This window comes from Papaver somniferum, unplaced genomic scaffold (genome assembly GCF_003573695.1).
Source record: "Papaver somniferum cultivar HN1 unplaced genomic scaffold, ASM357369v1 unplaced-scaffold_21, whole genome shotgun sequence".
Classification (NCBI taxonomy): Eukaryota; Viridiplantae; Streptophyta; class Magnoliopsida; order Ranunculales; family Papaveraceae; genus Papaver; species Papaver somniferum.
Genome location: NW_020631041.1, coordinates 5,269,666 through 5,287,599, shown reverse-complemented (window position 1 = coordinate 5,287,599; position 17,934 = coordinate 5,269,666). Strand labels below are relative to the sequence as shown.

Below are 17,934 nucleotides of genomic sequence, written 5' to 3'. Positions count from 1 at the left end.
TCTAGTGATGTAAGGGGGGAGGATCTCTGGACTAGCCAGGAGAGAATTGAAACAAATTTTATGCAATTCCAATTTCTGTTCTTTTTATGCAATTAACAGTTGAATGTTATGTGTATGTTGTGTTTGAATTATTTTGTATAATGAATGCTTGTGTTTGTAACATGTTTAGCATGAGCTAAGTAGCACTAAGCTAAGGCTCAGTTGAAGCCTTGTGCACTGTCAATTGACAAGTTGCTAGGATAGTTCTCCTGATGTGTGTTTTGATTGAGCAATGGGAAGAGGTTAATGCTCATAGTGCCTGTGATTGATTGTTCTGTCAAAAGACAGTCAATGCTAGGGGCAAACTAGTGAGCAAATTAGTCTTCCTCCAATTCTAGATGTATGCATAGGATTTTTAACTCAACCTAGAAACATGTTGTTTGATTAGGACACAAGGTGGATCCTAAGCCTTAGCTTAACCACAAATCCTTTTACAGTCACTCCATTTCAGTTCTATTTTGCTTCCTGTTCAGTTTATTTCCTTTACTATTTTTTCTTACCTGTTTTCCTTGCAATTTGTAGCTGTTGTGCACTGAAATCAGTGCACAATCTCACCCCTGCCCTTGGCTTACAGCCTTGGTTCCTTGCTGTTTTTATTACATGTCATTTGCTTGCTTGGTTAACTGTTTTCCCATCTTTCCCATCTGCCATATTGTTTGCTTCCCTCATTGACAGCTTAGGTTAAACTTTTAAGCACTCCTACTCCCTGTGGACTGATCCCTTTCTTATCCCTATATTATAAAGCTTGACCTTGTATACTTGCAAGTTTTGTGTGCAACCCCATTTCCACACCAATTAGGTCAAATGACCTCGGCATTTCTGCTAGGCTAGACACTAATAACTGAAAAACCACTAGCTCTCTCCCGAAGGAGAAAAGAATTGATTACCAAGGAAACTATATATAACCCTCTTTTTCTCAGATATGCTCCATGGAGTATATATATAAGCAAATCATCTTCATCACCATCCTTCTAGCTAAATATTCTCCACACTCTTTCAAGTTTTTCCCCCGTTTTTTAGGTCTTAGTTTTCTATTTTGTTGTAATTGTTTTAATGGGTGTCGATATCCTTTAGCATGAACAACATCTTCAACACCAACATACTATTCAACATCATCTACAACAATATCTGCAAATACCAGTTTCAAGACCGAGTTATGATACCTATCCAGACCGCCTCGAACAGTTTCAGATTGATTTCAGTTACATGTTTGGCCTTTGCTACTATTGTATTGATATAAACCTTGATAAATCGTTGGATCTTTTAATGATCCTAGATAACATCTCTGCTAAATTCAGATTAATAAATAGTTATAACTTTGTTTCCAAACCATAAATGACCATTTATGATTCATGGAATCATTAGAAACTAGTTAATAGAAACTTTAATATAACTCCTTAATTTTCTTTGATGTTTATAAGATCGATGAATTGTTATATTCAACTCACTGTTGTAATCGATTCTATCTAGGATTTTATGTTTCCCTCCATTTCTGGGAAAAGAATTACATTCATTTTGCAATTTGACCTATTTTTAAGCTAAGGTGAAAAAATGATAGTGTTCTTATTCAGAAAAGGAGGAATTATAATTAGTTTTTTTTTTCCTTTTTCTGGGGGGAGTGGGGGGAGGACCAAGGGTTTGTATCTGGTCCACACTTGGCTTAGGCCGGTTCCTAAGGGTATAGCAAACTGGTCAGTTTGCCAGTTTTGCACCTACTATGGAATTGACAAACAAGCAAACTGGCCTGGATAAGTGGCAAATTTGCCACTTAGCCAGTCCAGGTCGAGTTTCCATCGAGAATTTGCCACTTAGCCAGGCCAGGTCGAGTTTCCTTCGAGAGGTCGAGTCTCGACCGCTCGACCTAAATAACACTGGTAGGTCAAGTCACGACCGCTAGCGGTCTACACTCGACCGCTTGTATCGTTCCATCCAACGGTCATCATTTTATTATCCTATAAATACACCATCAAATTTCATTTCAACTCACACCATTTCTTAAATCTCTATTTTTCACTCCACAAATCCAAAATGTCAGTTCGGAAAATTAGTATAGCTGAAGATGAATGCATTTGCATGCATTATGTTTTTGTTGTACAAAATATGGTTACTGCTGCGCAAGAACAACAAGGAGATCTTTTATGGAGTCTCATATTTCAGAGATTTCAAGAAGAAACATTGAACCCCAATAATCGAAATCAGAATGGGTTGTGTCGTCGCTTCAGAATAATCAGCAGGGAAGTGAAGTTGTTTGATGCAGCACTTACTGAAGGCTATCAAAACCGACAAAATGGCCAAAATGCAGTTGATGCGGAGCAAATTTGTCGGCACCAATGGCGCAACCGAGTGGGAAAAGATTTTCAATTCAATGGTTCTTATCTTATCTTGAGGGTGTTGCCCCAATATGATCAGTTTAAAATATTAGCCCAAATATGATGCATCTTTCATTTATATCAAATTTTAATTTTAAGATATTATTAATATATAAAACTAGTGCATCTTTCATTAAGTTTAGAATTTTAATTTACATTAGTGCCTCTTTCATTCATCTTGATAATATAAACTAGACATAACTTTACAATGAAGACTTTAAAAGTAAAAATTTGGGACAATGTTCTTCATCTTGTTAATCTTCTTCATTTCACCAAACTTCCAATCAATGCGCTCATGAACGAAATTTCCTTTGTTAATCTTCTTTTTTGCCTTCAAATTTTCCTTTCCTCGAACTTTTCTTTGTTTCTTCTTAGTTGGAGGTTTGATGTGGTTAATATCCAAAACTTGTAGACTTCTTTGGTTTTTACCTATTTCTTTATAACCTTCACATATCTTACTAACGGCGACTTCAAGCACCGCTCTGGAAAAATCAAGTTGGGTAGCCAAGTCAAGTTGGGATTCAAACATTTCCATATTGAAAGATTAGTTAGATATAAAGATAGAAATTTTTTGAGTAACAAATTTGGTGTAATTTTTGGTTTGAAATGGGTTATTTTTATAGCGGTGGAGAAAAAGCCGTTGGAGGTTTAAAATAAACCGAACGGTGGAAACTACACCGCTAGCGATGCAATAGAGACCGGTAACGGTCTAGTCTACATCGTTCGGTGGAGACTCAGTCGCTTAACGTTTTTAACATAGTAGCGCGGCTGGTTTGACAGGACAGCTGGCATGGCAAATGGGTGGGTTAGCCACCCCATAGGAACCGGCCTTAGGCGTGTATCTCTATTTCTCAGCCAGGCAGCAAAAACAGCACCATAGGGCTCACTGCAAATCACAAAAAAAAATGTTCTTTCCATTTTCGTCCTCACTCCTCTCCCCTTCTTCCCGCCACTCAATTCCACGAAACCCTAGTTTTCGAATATCGATTCCAGATCACCGAAAACTCCATGGAAGTATTCCACCTCCCTCTTTTCTTCCCCTAACTCTAATCATTCAAAACCCTGACTGAAACCCTAGTTAAAAGATGCCATCATCACATAAAGATTGTTATCAACAAGGAAAGATAGTTAGATTAGAGTTAGAAAACTTCAAATCGTATAAAGGATACCAAGTAATTGGTCCTTTTAATGATTTTACAGCAATAATAGGTCCAAATGGAGCAGGAAAATCAAACCTAATGGATGCAATAAGTTTTGTACTCGGTGTTAAATCATCTCAGTTACGCGGTGCTCAATTGAAAGATCTGATTTGTGCATTTGGTGATCAAAGAAAAGCTTTTGTTAAACTCGTTTATCAATTGGGTAATGGAATTGAACTTGAATTTACAAGAAGTATTTCTAGTGCTGGTGGTGGTTCTGAATATCGACTTGATGACAAAGTTGTTACTTGGGATGAGTATAATTATAAGTTGAAATCATTGGGGATTTTGGTTAAAGCCAGAAATTTTCTTGTTTTTTAGGTATAATCATCTCCAAATCTTACCCTTCGTTTGTTATTTAATGAAATTGTATTTGCTTTTGTTCAGAATTTGAAAATGTGAGCGAAGGATTGATTAATAGTGGCTTGTGTATCCATTCTGGCAATTGTTTTGTGTCCTTATGATGTATATAATCCTGACTTGGTATGTGGCGTGAGGCGCACTATATAATTTTTTGGTTAATTACATCATTCTTAATGAAACTATAGGAGTCTTAAGCCTTTTTTTCTTCATAATTTAAGAAGACTACTGATGGAACTTGGATGTTGGCATTTTAGTGTATTGGTATTGCTGCTGTGAGTATAATGGTAATTCAGAAAAGGTTCAGTTAGGTTTCTTAAGTGTGTAAGGCCGGCCGTTTGGTAGGCTTAAACATAGTGGACTTGGTTAATTGAAGGATGAGGATGATGGCGAGGTTTACTACTTTGAGCCTCTTGCATACGCTCGAGTCAGTTTTTGGATGTGACTAGGAGGACCATTAGCTTTATCTTAACTGTTCCAGGCAAGTTAAGAAGCTACATGTTGCGTTGATGGTTGAAGTCGAAATAGAATATGATAACTTTGGAGACTTGTGCCCGATCTTGTATACCTGAATTTAGAATTATATGTTGGGAATGCTGTGTGATTCTATTCTGGTAAGTATATTTTAGTGATGTTTTTTTTTTCGATTTTGCATAAGCAATTAATGCTCTTAACTTTTGGAGCTCATGACTTGACCAACTTTGTACTGTAGGGTGATGTGGAGTCAATTGCATCGAAGAATCCAAAAGAATTAACAGCGATTTTGGAGCATATTTCTGGTTCTGATGAGCTAAAGAAAGAATACGAGGCGCTGGAGGAGCAGAAAGGCAGAGCTGAAGAAAAATCAGCACTTGTCTATAACAAAAAACGGACAGTTGTTATGGAAAGGAAGCAGAAAGAAGTACAGAAAGAAGAGGCATAAAAACATAACCGCCTACAAGATCAACTGGTATCTATTCCCAAGATTATCACTAGACCTTGTTTTGTCTTTGTACTGTTGTGATTCTTATACTTTCATAGGTGCACTTTGTCGTTTATGTGGAGTTCAGTTACAATATTTTTCTTGACTGTAGCTTTTTCAATTATTTTGGGAATATAGAATATAGTTTAGCAGTAATCGGTAACAGGCTGTTGCATCCTATTTTTATCGTCTGCTTTGTTATGTTGTTATGCTCATTTGTGAACTTTAAATCATTAATGAATAACAAGTTTTCGTCTTTGTGATCATCGAATTTGTTGGTGCCATATGTCTGCAGAAATCTTTGAAGAAGGATCACTTTTTATGGCAATTATTTAATATTCAAAGTGATACAGAGAAGGCAAACATCGAACTCGAAGAAGAAAAGAAGATCCTTGAAGAAATTATGATGGAGCAAGAGAAGTATGAACTTGAAGATACCGAAAAACGGAAAGAACAATCTGAATACTCAAAGGCGATTATGTTATGTGAAATAAAGATTGCTGAAAAAAAAGTTAAACTTGATAAGATGGTGAGTTCCTAGAGAAGCATAGCATCCTTGGTATTTAACTTGTTTTCCCGCAATAGTGTTTAGATAGCTGTTTACAAACTTTACATATAATTGTTGTTTACCCAAGTATCATTTTTTGATTTTTTGCTTCAAGTTTGTGCATTTTATTGTTTATAGGCCACGAAAAGCATGATAAGTTAAAGTCTAGTATATACTATAGAGAAGCTCTTGCAAACAGAAGCTTTCCGCACTGATTTGTTTTTGTTGTTGTCACATTTGTCCTAATTACCTGATGCGGATATTCTCCGCCACCATCAGTTTGTCTGGGAGATAATGTTGTCCTTCACTCTTATAAATTACTTATGATTCATCAGGCAAAACTAAGTTCTCTTCGATATTCTTTGAAATACATAGGAGTAATTTACCATCCAAACATACTGTTGCATAAATGTTCTGTGGCAATTTTGCATATGTACAATTTCTTAGCTATCTGTGTTTCTGCTGCATACTAGCTAATGAGTTACCAGTATTCAGCAGCACTCTGTCTATCTCAATGTTTGTTAACTGCAAAATTTGTCAAAATATAATTGCTGTAAATGGAGTACTCATTTTTCTGCTGATAATTAGCTGCTTTTAACCTGCTTCATTCATATGTATTCCTCAATGGAAGGCTTTTTCAACCTTTTCATCTTAATGTTCCTGTCCACAGCAACCCGAGCTTCTAAAATCAAAGGAGGAATCGTCTCGAATTAGTTCAAAAATGAAAAGTAAGAAGAAGGAGCTAGAGAAAAAGACAAAAGAACGGATGAAGCATGGAGAAGAAATCAAAAGGCTAGAAAGCGACTTCCACCAGATCTCAAAAAAGCTAAACGACCTACTTGAAAAGAGTCAACATGGGTTTGAGAAACTTCAGCGAGAGGATATTAAAGTTCTGGAGTATCACACGATGTAAGTGGGTGTTTTACATGTCTCGAGAGTTGACAGTTGCTCATTTGTTGCAGCCACATTGATGTATCCACTTCTACGTTTTATATAGACATGTATGTGCGATACTGCAGTCATTTGTAACGCCGGCATAGACCAACCTTTTGGTTAGGTTGTCTAAATGGAACTCGATGACCTTCATAACTAGGCTTGCTGATGGTTTCCTTTTTATTCTAGAAAATGTCATAGTTCAACATGAGCATGTAGATAATTTCCTAATTCATAAATGTGGCTTGGAAGTGAAACCTATTATTTTGTAGTAAGGAGGAAGCTGGAATAAAGACTGCAAAACTGATAGAAGAGAAAGAGGTTCAGGATAGGCAACTGCATGCTGATATGGAAGCGCAGAAATATCAGGAAGAAAATCTTCAACAGTTAATAACCCGCGAGCAAGAGCTGGAGTCACAGGTGCAACAGATGCAAGCAAGGCAAGAGAAGATCGTCGAATATATTCAGAAGCACAAGGAAGAGCGTGCCAGTGTAAAAACGGATTTAAACAAGATGCAAGATGAACATCAGGAATCTAAGTTAGTTAACATCATCACTCTCCTTTCTTTATTTTAGATGATCTAGTATTAGTTATACTACTCGTACTCTGTGAACCTTCTTCAGGTGAATGCACATACTTGATACTTCCCACTATCCTGGCCTCTGTGTCCCTTGGTTTAGGGATGGTGTAGTTTGGTCATACAGCTTTCCATGGTTGCATGACCAGATAAGCTGCTTGAACATTGGTGGAGTAGATTCCTTTCTATTCTTAGGCACTATAGATTTGCCTGGACTTCTGTTATAGTAAGATTCTCTCTTCACCCAGGCACTCAAAGAGTGAAAACTTCATGTTGCAGGAATAAATATGAATCTTTGAAGGTAAAGATTAGTGAAGTAGAAAAAAAGTTGCGTGATCTAAAGGCCGATAAGCATGAAAATGAACGTGATGTAAGATTGTCTCAGGCAGTTGGGAATCTCAAGATCCTTTTTCCTGGAGTCCATGGCTGCCTAACAGATCTCTGCAGGCCTACCCAAGTCAAGTATAACCTTGCTCTTACTGTCGCCATGGGTTGATTTATGGATGCTGTAGTGGTTGAGGATGAACATACAGGAAAAGAATGTATTAAGGTATGCTGTATGTGTGTTAGTTTGTATTGGCCTTTTTACTTTTATCTGCTGCTTCAATCACGATTCTTCCTCTTTTATTGATAAATCTCCTCGTGGGTTTAGCTTAAAAAAACAAAATCACGATTCTGGCTCTATGGACCAACATTAGTTCTTTAGTCTGTATTCGGAAACTAGGGAATAAACTTCCTTGTATGGTTACTAGTTTTTATTTCTAGTTTTATAGACTCTCTGGCCACATACTGTTTGTCCTCTTCGCCTAGAGTCTAGGTTACTCTATGTATGACAGTATGACTTGGAGTTCCCTTTGAGTTAAAGTTTCATCTGTGTAGTCAAATGTAACTGTTCCTATTTCACATATAAGATGGCACATTCAAATGGAGGTTGCAGATGTAGTCGTCCGTGTTGGATCTCTATAGATTAAGCAATTAATTGTTATTAGGTCATCATATATTGCATTTGATATTCATTTGGATATTACAATATATTTCGTTCTTGCAGTACCTGAAGCAACAACAGCTCCCCCCTCAGACGTTTATACCTCTACAGTCAGTTCGTGTGAAACCAGTCAGTGAGAAATTGAGAACGTTGGGTGGAACTGCAAAGCTGATCTTTGATGTTATTCAATATTCTTTTTGCATTGCGTGTGCCAACGCTTATTATGGCACTGTTCTCTTGGCGGCATGATTTTTTTTCTTTTTTTTTTTCAATGCTCCCTCAGTCTGTTCACTTATCTGTCGACTGTATGTAAATGTAAGTTGAAATGGCTGTCCTTCGTATTGTGCCATAAATTTTTTATGTTTACAAACTTAACTGTCATACATTCGATCCATCCTTGGAGAGGGCTATATTATATGCAGTGGGAAATACGCTGGTTTGTGACAAGCTTGTAGAAGCGAAGGATCTTAGCTGGAGCAGGGAGGGGTACAAGGGTAGAGCATATTTGTCTGCTTAATAAATTCCGGTTGAAGTTTTTATTTGCTTACAGACTAATTGTTGTTGATTGTGCTTAGCAGTGGTGACTGTCGATGGGATTCTTCTAACAAAATCGGGTACAATAACTGGTGGGATTAGTGGCGGGATGGAGGCTAGGTCAAAACAGTGGGATGATAAAGCAATTCGAGGTTTGCATTTCATTCTTGGCGACTTTGAAATTATTTTTCTAAATGAGCATATAAGTTCTAGTTTTAACTTATTGACTGCACAGATATTAAGAAAACCAAAGAACGGTATGAGTTGGAAATGGAAAGCGTTGGATCTATCAGAGAAATGCAGATGAAAGAGTCTGAAGCGTCTGGAAAAATCTCTGGTCTAGATAAGAAGATCCAATATTCAGAAATCGAAAAGGTAACTGAATTCTTAGAATTAAACAATCCTACTGGACAATAGGTGAACACAATGATTCTCTTTGCTTTTAGTTTGGCCCATGAAAATTTGAAGCATTAGATTAATATAAATTGCGTATGAGTTGATCAAACATCCGAGCTTAGGTGTACTGCACTTTTGTCAACCAGCTAGCATGTTAAGTTGCTACTGTTAGAAAATCAGGTAAATGATACTAGCTTTACTGCATTCCAATAAATATCATCACGTATATCATCATGAGAACAAGTACAAAGATCATCAGTTGGCAGCACAAACAACTTGTTCTACATCTTGAATAACACCACTTATAGAACAAATAGTTCATATTCTACAACTGACAAACACTATAAGCAACAGTTCGTACTATACTGAATAAGAAGGAAATTAAAAGATAATCTTTAACAGGTTTAATGATCTGGACTTCTACTTCTATATCCAATAAATGGATAAAGAAGAATTTCTTTTATATAATGAGGCTAGAAGAGAGTCCTAGCGACTTGGCATATATCTCTCATTATATAATCTTGATTAACCTAATCTAGCATTACCCATACACAAGAATGAAAATATGATTAGAACTATCAATCATGTAGTAATCCGGATTATTACTAGCTAATCCGACTTCACTTCAACTAATCCTGACTTGATAAACCATAAAAAACCAACAGTTATTTCTTCAATTGATTGTTTTGTATTCTTTTATCCTCTTGTAGTGTTCTTCTGAATATGTGATAACAAACGGAGTTCCTGATGTGCGTGTTTAATGGAATGTACTGCTGCAGGTGAATATTAAGGATAAGCTTGCAAAGCTCAAGCAGGAAAAGGTTAATATTAAAGGAGAAATTAGTAGGGTTGAGCCTGAACTTCGAAAGGTGGTTTACTGATGCTCGTTTTATCGTATTTTTATTTTTTAGCTCTTAACATTGATTACTTAGAGATCCAACTGACTTGGATTGTTTTGCTTCTCCAACTGCAGTTACAAAATCAAACTGAGAGAAGGAAGAAAGAGATCGAGAAGCTTGAAAACAGTATTAATGAGATTGTGGATCACAGTTATGATGAATTTAGTAAATCTGTTGGAATGACCAATATCCGCGAATATGAAGAGCTCCAGCTGCAAATGGCTGAAGAAAGGATCAGCATGAGCAACCAGATGTCGAAGTTGAAGTACCAGTAAGTTCATGTTATTCTTACCATGTTTAATCACAATTTCTGTTATATTTTATATAGGTCGTTGTCAGTGGTGAATTGGTCTAGTTTCTAGTTTGAAAAACTTTTCAAATGGTCCAATAGCTTATAATCTTTCTTGCGCATGTCATTTATGAACCGGTAACTTTATGCTCTACTGCTTCTAAGTAGAGGAGGGAGACTTCTGTTTCCTCTTGAGGAACTCATTATACTCAGTTGAAGAACCACCTACTGCCACGTTGAAGAGCTTTTATTTAAGGAGGATAGATCCTTAACCCGTAAAAAAGGCTTTACAAGCAGTTAGGACACTGTGGTGCTATAAAATGTTACTGTTTACTGTAGGCTTATGCTGACAGTCAACTTCAATTTTTACCAGATTAGAGTACGAGCAAAAGAGGGACATGGACTCACGGATCAAGGAGATAGAATCTAATCTTGATTCTTTGGACAAAGAGCTAAAACAGGTTCAGACAAAAGAGGAGGACAAACAAGGCACCGAGAGATATACCAGTGAGATAGATCAATTGAATACAGAAGTTCAAGGTAATATTTATGATTCATATTCACAATGTTATCAGTTCTAGGAGTCCAAAAGGTTTACGTTGTATTAATGGTTCTAGTTTTAAATGACAGACTTAACAATGGGGGACAATAAGTCTCTCACTCTTCTACCTATTGTTTTGATAGTCAGACAGACATTGTCCTCTTCACTTTGTATTCCTCGTGTGTACAAATTTCCTTGGTATTTAGGAAAAAAATTCACAGTTTCTTCTTGCTTCTTTTTTTTCTTAATGTTGACTTGAAATTTTGGTTTATTTCAATCTAGAGCTGAAATCCCAGTTGGATGTGTGTGAGAAGGCCATGCAAAAAATGAAGAAGCAACGGTCTAGCATTTTGACAAGAACAGGAGAATCTAAATCTCGGATAAATTTGAAGGTTATATTTTATGGACTTTTTATTTATCTCTCTGAAATTTTTCTAGGAAAAATAAAATATATATGAATTTCATATTTTTGGTAATACAGGACACACAGATTGAACAGTTACATTCACTGAGGCAAGATATAGTAGAAAAGTGTGAATTAGAGCAGATAGAACTTCCCATCGTGGATGACCCTATGGAAAAAGGATCATCTATGCAGTTACCTGTTTTTGACTATAGCCAGCTAAGCAGATCACATCAGCAAGAGATGCTCCCATCCGAGAGGAGAAGCTTGATTTAGAATTTAAACACAAAATGGATAACTTAGTCTCAGAAATTGAAAGAACAGCTCCTAATTTAAAGGCACTGGACCAATATGTAGCTCTTCAAGAAAAGGAAAGAGAAGTGATTGAAGAGTTTGAAGCTGTTAGGAAAGAAGAAATGGAGATTACTGATAAGTACAATGCAATCAAACAAAGAAGGTATATTTCTTTCTCTTGTACCATTAATCCAGTGGAGTCTTTTTGCTTTTTACAGGGTATTATGCTGATGTCTGTCTATTTTGATTGCCACCAGTTTGTGTTGTAAATTTGAACTGTATTATGTATGTATGGATACCTTAATAGAAAATACACGTTCGTAAATGTATCAGTTTACTTGATACTTTTTTAAAAGAAGTAATACCTCAGAAATGTACTTGACGGCTACGTGTGTCATGCAGGTATGAGCTTTTTACAGAAGCTTTCAACCACATCTCCAGTAACATTGACAAGATTTACAAACAACTCACAAAGAGCAGCACACACCAGCTCGGTGGAACTGCATATCTAAATCTGGAAAACGAGGATGATCCTTTCTTACATGGCATCAAGTACACAGCCATGCCCCCAACAAAGCGTTTCCGTGACATGGAACAACTCTCTGGTGGGGAGAAGACTGTTGCAGCACTCGCATTGCTTTTCTCCATCCACAGGTAATGTTTTATGTTTAAATTATATAACACTTGTGGTCTTCCACGTTTTCTTTTTAATAAAGTAAACTGACCAGTCAGCTACTTGATTGACCAAAGCATCTCACAAATACATAGAAGACTCAGAAAATATGCTACCCCCCAAAATTTTGGTGGGATTAGCAGCAGTCTATACTATTGACAGATACCCTGTCAAAACACCAAAATGATTATACTTATAGTTGTAAACTTAAAATCAATTATCCCATCCCAATCAAATAATACATAGATATTTTTGCTTATCTGAATTTTCTCTGTATTGTTTCAGCTACAAGCCTTCTCCATTTTTCATCTTGGATGAGGTTGATGCTGCATTGGATAATTTGAACGTCGCCAAGATTGCTGGCTTCATCAGTTCTAAATCATTCGAGAGTAGCGAGGACTCTAAAGGTGGGAATGGATTCCAGAGTATTGTCATCTCTCTCAAGGATACCTTTTATGATAAGGCTCAAGCATTGGTTGGGGTTTACAGGGACCACAAAAGAGGGTAAAAGATTACATATTTCTGCACTACATGTATACTCATCAAAATTCTTCTCCCTGCCATTCTGTTTCCTTAACTGATATCTTGGCCTGCTGTGCATATTTACTTATCTGATAATAGGTTTTTTTTGCAGTTGCTCGAGGACGCTAACGTTCGACCTCACCAAATATCGGGAGTAGGTATGACCAGTTGCCTTGTCTAACTGATTAGCTTGATTAGTTGTTGATTATTGCTGGTTTTCTCTTGCTGATACAAATACCACTCAACTATGTTCTGATGAAAAACGTCTGTTTCTGAAACGCTTTTTATTTGGGGTTTCAAGAGGCAATCCTGGTCTCTCTGGTTATGGTTCTGTAGTTAGAGCAATGGACTAGGCTGTCTTCTCATTATAGATTTATTATTATTCTTTTATTCTTTTTTTGTTTGTTCAGTCCTATTGTATAGTGACTTCTAGTTGAGTCTGTTTTTGGGTCCTTGGCCCTGGATTTGGTCTGTAAAATGACTTTTTGGGGTGTTAACTTGTCAATTAAGTTGCTCTCTTTTGGGGGAAAAAAAGAACTACCTTGGGCAAGGACCCAAACCAGTCTCTCAATTTTATTCAATTCGGAGCCATATCTTCTAACAAAGTCATCCATCTGGGAGCAATTTCAGTGGCCATACATAATTTTATATTTTCTGATTACATTTACAAATAAAATATGATCGGGTTTAACTTGCATAGAAGCGTAAACTGATTATGATGAGATTTACTAATTTCTTTTTTTTTTTGATTTTTACATACAGTTTTTCTTTTCTTTTTTCTGTTTCTCTGGTCAACTTAAAACAATCTTAATCAGTGGTTTAACAACATTAGTTAAAAACGAAGGTCTCAATCAGCCGGGCAACTCCTCAAGGTTGATTTTGGGCTCAGTAATGATAAATATGAAACTGCACGCTGTGGAAAGCCCACTAATAAGCAAACCAACTCGGAGAATACTTGTCGAGAATCTTGAGATTCTTGAAAACATGATTGGTCTCTGTTTTCTTCTGAGGTCCGTTAGTGCCTATTTACTATGCAAATGACTAAAAATCTCCATCTTTGCGACAATGGAACAAGGAACTGATGAAGTCACAGCGCATGGCATTTTGACGTTTTACACATAAGTTACCTTCTGTCAAATACAGTGATAGCTTCTCATCCAGTGCAGCTGTAAAATAGTTGAATATGGAAACCTGCCATGAAGCTCGTCTGGGCATGATATTCGAAAAATAAGAAAACTGCTTGTTAGCTAGTTTACTCAGTTATTTTGGTGTTGCGAGTCTTGCGAGTTTCAACTACTCCTATTGGTAATGCAACTCCTCCAATTTTAGATCAGATGGTTCGCCTTAAGAGACTATTTATTTCTATAAAGAGAGACTTTAAAAGAACCATCCCATGCCCTCCACCTTTATTTCCCGATTGGAATTTCCTCACTCTTTCTCTGCCGAAATCTAAATTTAATCAAAAAGAAGAAATTTGCAGATCAAAATTTGCATATTGGGTTCAAGGTGGATGCGCGTAAATTTACTTCAAACTGTTATTAGTAAGTAAACGCATTCTCTTGAACGTGTATGAAATAGTCTTTGCGTATCTGGCGACTTAAACTAAGTCATTTAGTTCGCGCCCATCATTGGTTTGTCGCACACTAGTCATTTGTTATTCACTTTGTCTCCGGTCACCTCTATTTTGTGCATGCCTAATTACAAATAGGATAAGCTGAAAATGGTAGTGCTTTTGATTTTTATATTGCTAGACAATTGTTGTACTTAAAATTTTTAAATCTTGTTTTTAAAACTAACGGAGAATATCAGCTTTGAGATTGAGATGATGAAGGAAGCTAAATTAACAGTGCAGAACAACGCTAGCAGAGGTGTATGTCAAACTTTGTCTCTATTAAAATAGAAAAACCATGTATCATTCATGATATTTTTCAATTTTCTTGATAGAATTTTTATTAAAAAATTTTAATTCGGAAAAAACTAATAAATTCTCCACATGATCATTTTTCGAGGAGAAAAAAGTTGAATTGTTGATGAAAGAAAAAAATCTTCAAACCAAATTAAACATTTGCTACTATCATTTTATCAACTTTAATTTTTTCTTTTAACGATTTTCTTCCTTATAACGTGATCACATTAAGTGCGGGTAAATTCTCTGTAGAAGAAATTCCTCCCATCAGAGGTGTCTGCCAAATGCCTTTAATGGCAATCAAATCTTTGGCACTTGAAAATCTGGCTACTAACTGTAAACCTATTGGATGATCAGATTACGGATCAATATAAATTTTAATTTGGTCACACAGCATATTTCGGGTTATAATATAAATTCAGAATCAGATATTCTTTTTTGTGATAGCAAACAAGTTTTAGACTATAGAATAAATTCTGGATCACAACTTCAGATTTAAATTAAAGTTTACGGTCTGCTGAACAAATTTTGAGAGCCCTTAACAGATTTTTGAGTTAAAATGTTCATTTCTAACTCTGGAAGACCCATGCTGGGTAACCACGCAAATTTTGCAATACCATCAGCGGAGTTATGACAGGCACTCAATTACTCAAATGTAATGGTTACCGCCTCACTCACTGTCACCAATAACGCCAATAGGGGTACCAAATTGTTTGGAGATATACCAATCTTACGTTTCGAGATATTTTGTTTTATAGAGATTTTGGTATAATCTCAATAAAATTTGTACATCCACGACTCTAACATGCATATATAGATTCCCTATAGTTAGAAATTACAGTAGTAACTCACCTGGTTTTGTCATATATTTAGTGTCCATCGTCTAACTGGGGAGGACTGGTCATTTACTCACTGCCCATCATCTAGTCATTTTTTTCCGGCGCCAAGTTATGAAAGAGAAGACAAAAGAAAGGAAAAGCAAAAAGAAATAACAAACCCACAAAAGAGAATAACAGCTAGTCATTTACTTGTGTCTTAATCGCATCCATTTTGTGTCTTTACGCTTACAAATATGATAACAAGAAGATACAATTCACGTTAAGATTTTTGTACGTAATTCAATTCGCAAAAGTGTATATCAGGAAATCCTGGTCAGGTTTTCAACTTTGAGGTGGTGGAGGAAACTAAAATTACATTAAAGTATACCATCAGAGCCGCTAAATCTACGATTTATAAAGGGAATTCGAAATGTTTGAGAGGACACCAATCCAAAATTCAAGTGATCATGATTATTTTATTTTATGGATTAGTATCCTGTAAAGATTTGGTATGCCTTTTGTAAATCACGCCGAAATCAACTATAAAGTGTATTACCCTATGATTATTTGTGACGTCATAAGCAATTAATTATAAATGCCTGAAGGATAGCCCGAAGGATAGAAATGAACAAGTTTGCTGGTTTGGTTATATATTTCGCGCACATCATCTAATTAGGGTGCACTAGCTAGTCATGATTTAGTCACCATCCTGCCCATAGAAAAAAACAAGCACAACTGCTCTTCATTTACTTGTGGCTTATAATCTCATTAGCGTCTTTATGTCTATACACACTACAAGAAAAGTTGAATTAAGCGACCAGGTATTTTTGGTTGGAAAAGCCCATATTGAATTGCTCTAACCCTTAAAGCGATTTAATTTGGCTCTCGCTCTCGAGTTGCAAAAGATGGGATTTCTACAAGTCTAGAGCAGCTAGGCAATCGCTTTAGTAATCAAGCAACTATCATATAACGTCTTTTTTATTAATTGCTTCATGGCTAGACAGACCTTCCTAGAGCAAGCAAAATAATGATCGCTTTAAACCTAGACCAACCAAAATACAACAAGCAAAATAATGATCGCTTTAAAGCTAGACCAACCAAAATACAACAAGTGAAACACTGATTGCTTCATAGATAGACCAACCATATTAGAACAAGTGAACCTGAAGTTTGGTTGCTTACATTTTTGAGCTACCAAACTTTTTGCCCGGAATTATCTAGCCGATTTCGATTTAGATAAATCCCAAATTGAAATTAAAATGAAACTTACAATTAAAATTGATACTAAAACAAATTATGAACCAAATTAAAAATTGAATCAAATTTTATTATATCACATAGATCAATTTACATCATTTCTTAAAAAAAAGAAAATCTTTACACGAACAAAAAGATCAAAAATACTAACCAATCATTTCTTTAAAAATGATGATTACAATTTCCTTAATTTTTAAATAAAAGATGAACACTCCTTCGACTTTGTAGCACCAAGCTCATGATAAGAGATTCATACTTCCATCATTCTTGTGTTTAAGTTCCTCTCTGATCATTCATCATTGGGATCTTGATGGAGTACTCATACTCTAATAACATCATGGAAGGAATCAAAAGCACCGTGAGAGATTAGGCTGTAGTATGAAGGAAGTGATTCACATAATTATAATCAGGAGATAATGGATTCTCATCTATAAAGCCATCAAACCTCACAATGCACCTTCAAAAGATCTCCATAACTAGCTAGCTCAAATCCTAATAAAGATTAACTCAATTAGAATTAACACAACAATGACAACAATTTCTTGGGCAACGAACGAAACCACTAAGGGAAAAAGTGGATAAATGTCTAGTATAGATACCACTGTCATCAATATGACCAATGTTAAACTGAACTGAAGAATGGTCTTTTGCAGTAATAATTCTCTTTGTAGCAGAACTGCAAAACCATCGTATCAAAGAGGGCACTCTGCTCATTCTCCTGAAAGAAATTAAACACAATGTTAATGCTTTAGGTTCGTTTAACGAGATTATAGCACAAAAGTTTACTAATTTGGTAAAGAGCTTACATGGCTTACCAAGTGCAAAGAATCCAAATTACCGGGATTAACATCATTTCATCATTGGGGAAGCATCCTTCATCATAAGAAATTATTTCTTGGTTCATTTCGCCTTCAATTAACTGCATCCTACAAAGAGATATGATTGATCGATGCATCTTCATCCAGCAGAAATTATTACTTCAGTACAAAAATTCCATACCCAAAGTCTCTTAAAATACATAACCTAAACAGACCTAAAAAGGAAAATCAATTGAGTACAGTAAAATTAAGCCCAAAATTAAACAAAATCAAAAGACAAGATACTTAGCAAATCCTTTGGGAGCATGTTATTCAACTCTAATTCGATTAAGAAACAATTATTAGAAAACGAACCAACTTCTACTTGTTCTTCTCCTCCTCTGTAATTCATCTTCCATTTTCTTCTGCCCTCTTTTCCACCTTCTTCTTCTCAATCCCCTTCTTTATATACTCCTCCACTTGGTTCCCCTGTTTACACCAACAATTACAAAATCAGTACAAAAATTAGAAATCAAAAATTAAATTTCTATAATCAAAATCAACCAAATCAAAAGGAGAGAACCTCGTCAGAGCTGTCAATGTAAGAGTTTTCCACTGTTCTTAAGTATGATTT

At 35.9% G+C, this 17,934-nt stretch overlaps 1 pseudogene; it reads left to right on the top strand.

Annotated features, from left to right (window-relative positions):
- The first annotated feature begins 3,295 nt into the window (after positions 1–3,295).
- Positions 3,296–13,194, top strand: LOC113340052 (annotated as a pseudogene).
- The last annotated feature ends 4,740 nt before the right edge of the window (positions 13,195–17,934 follow it).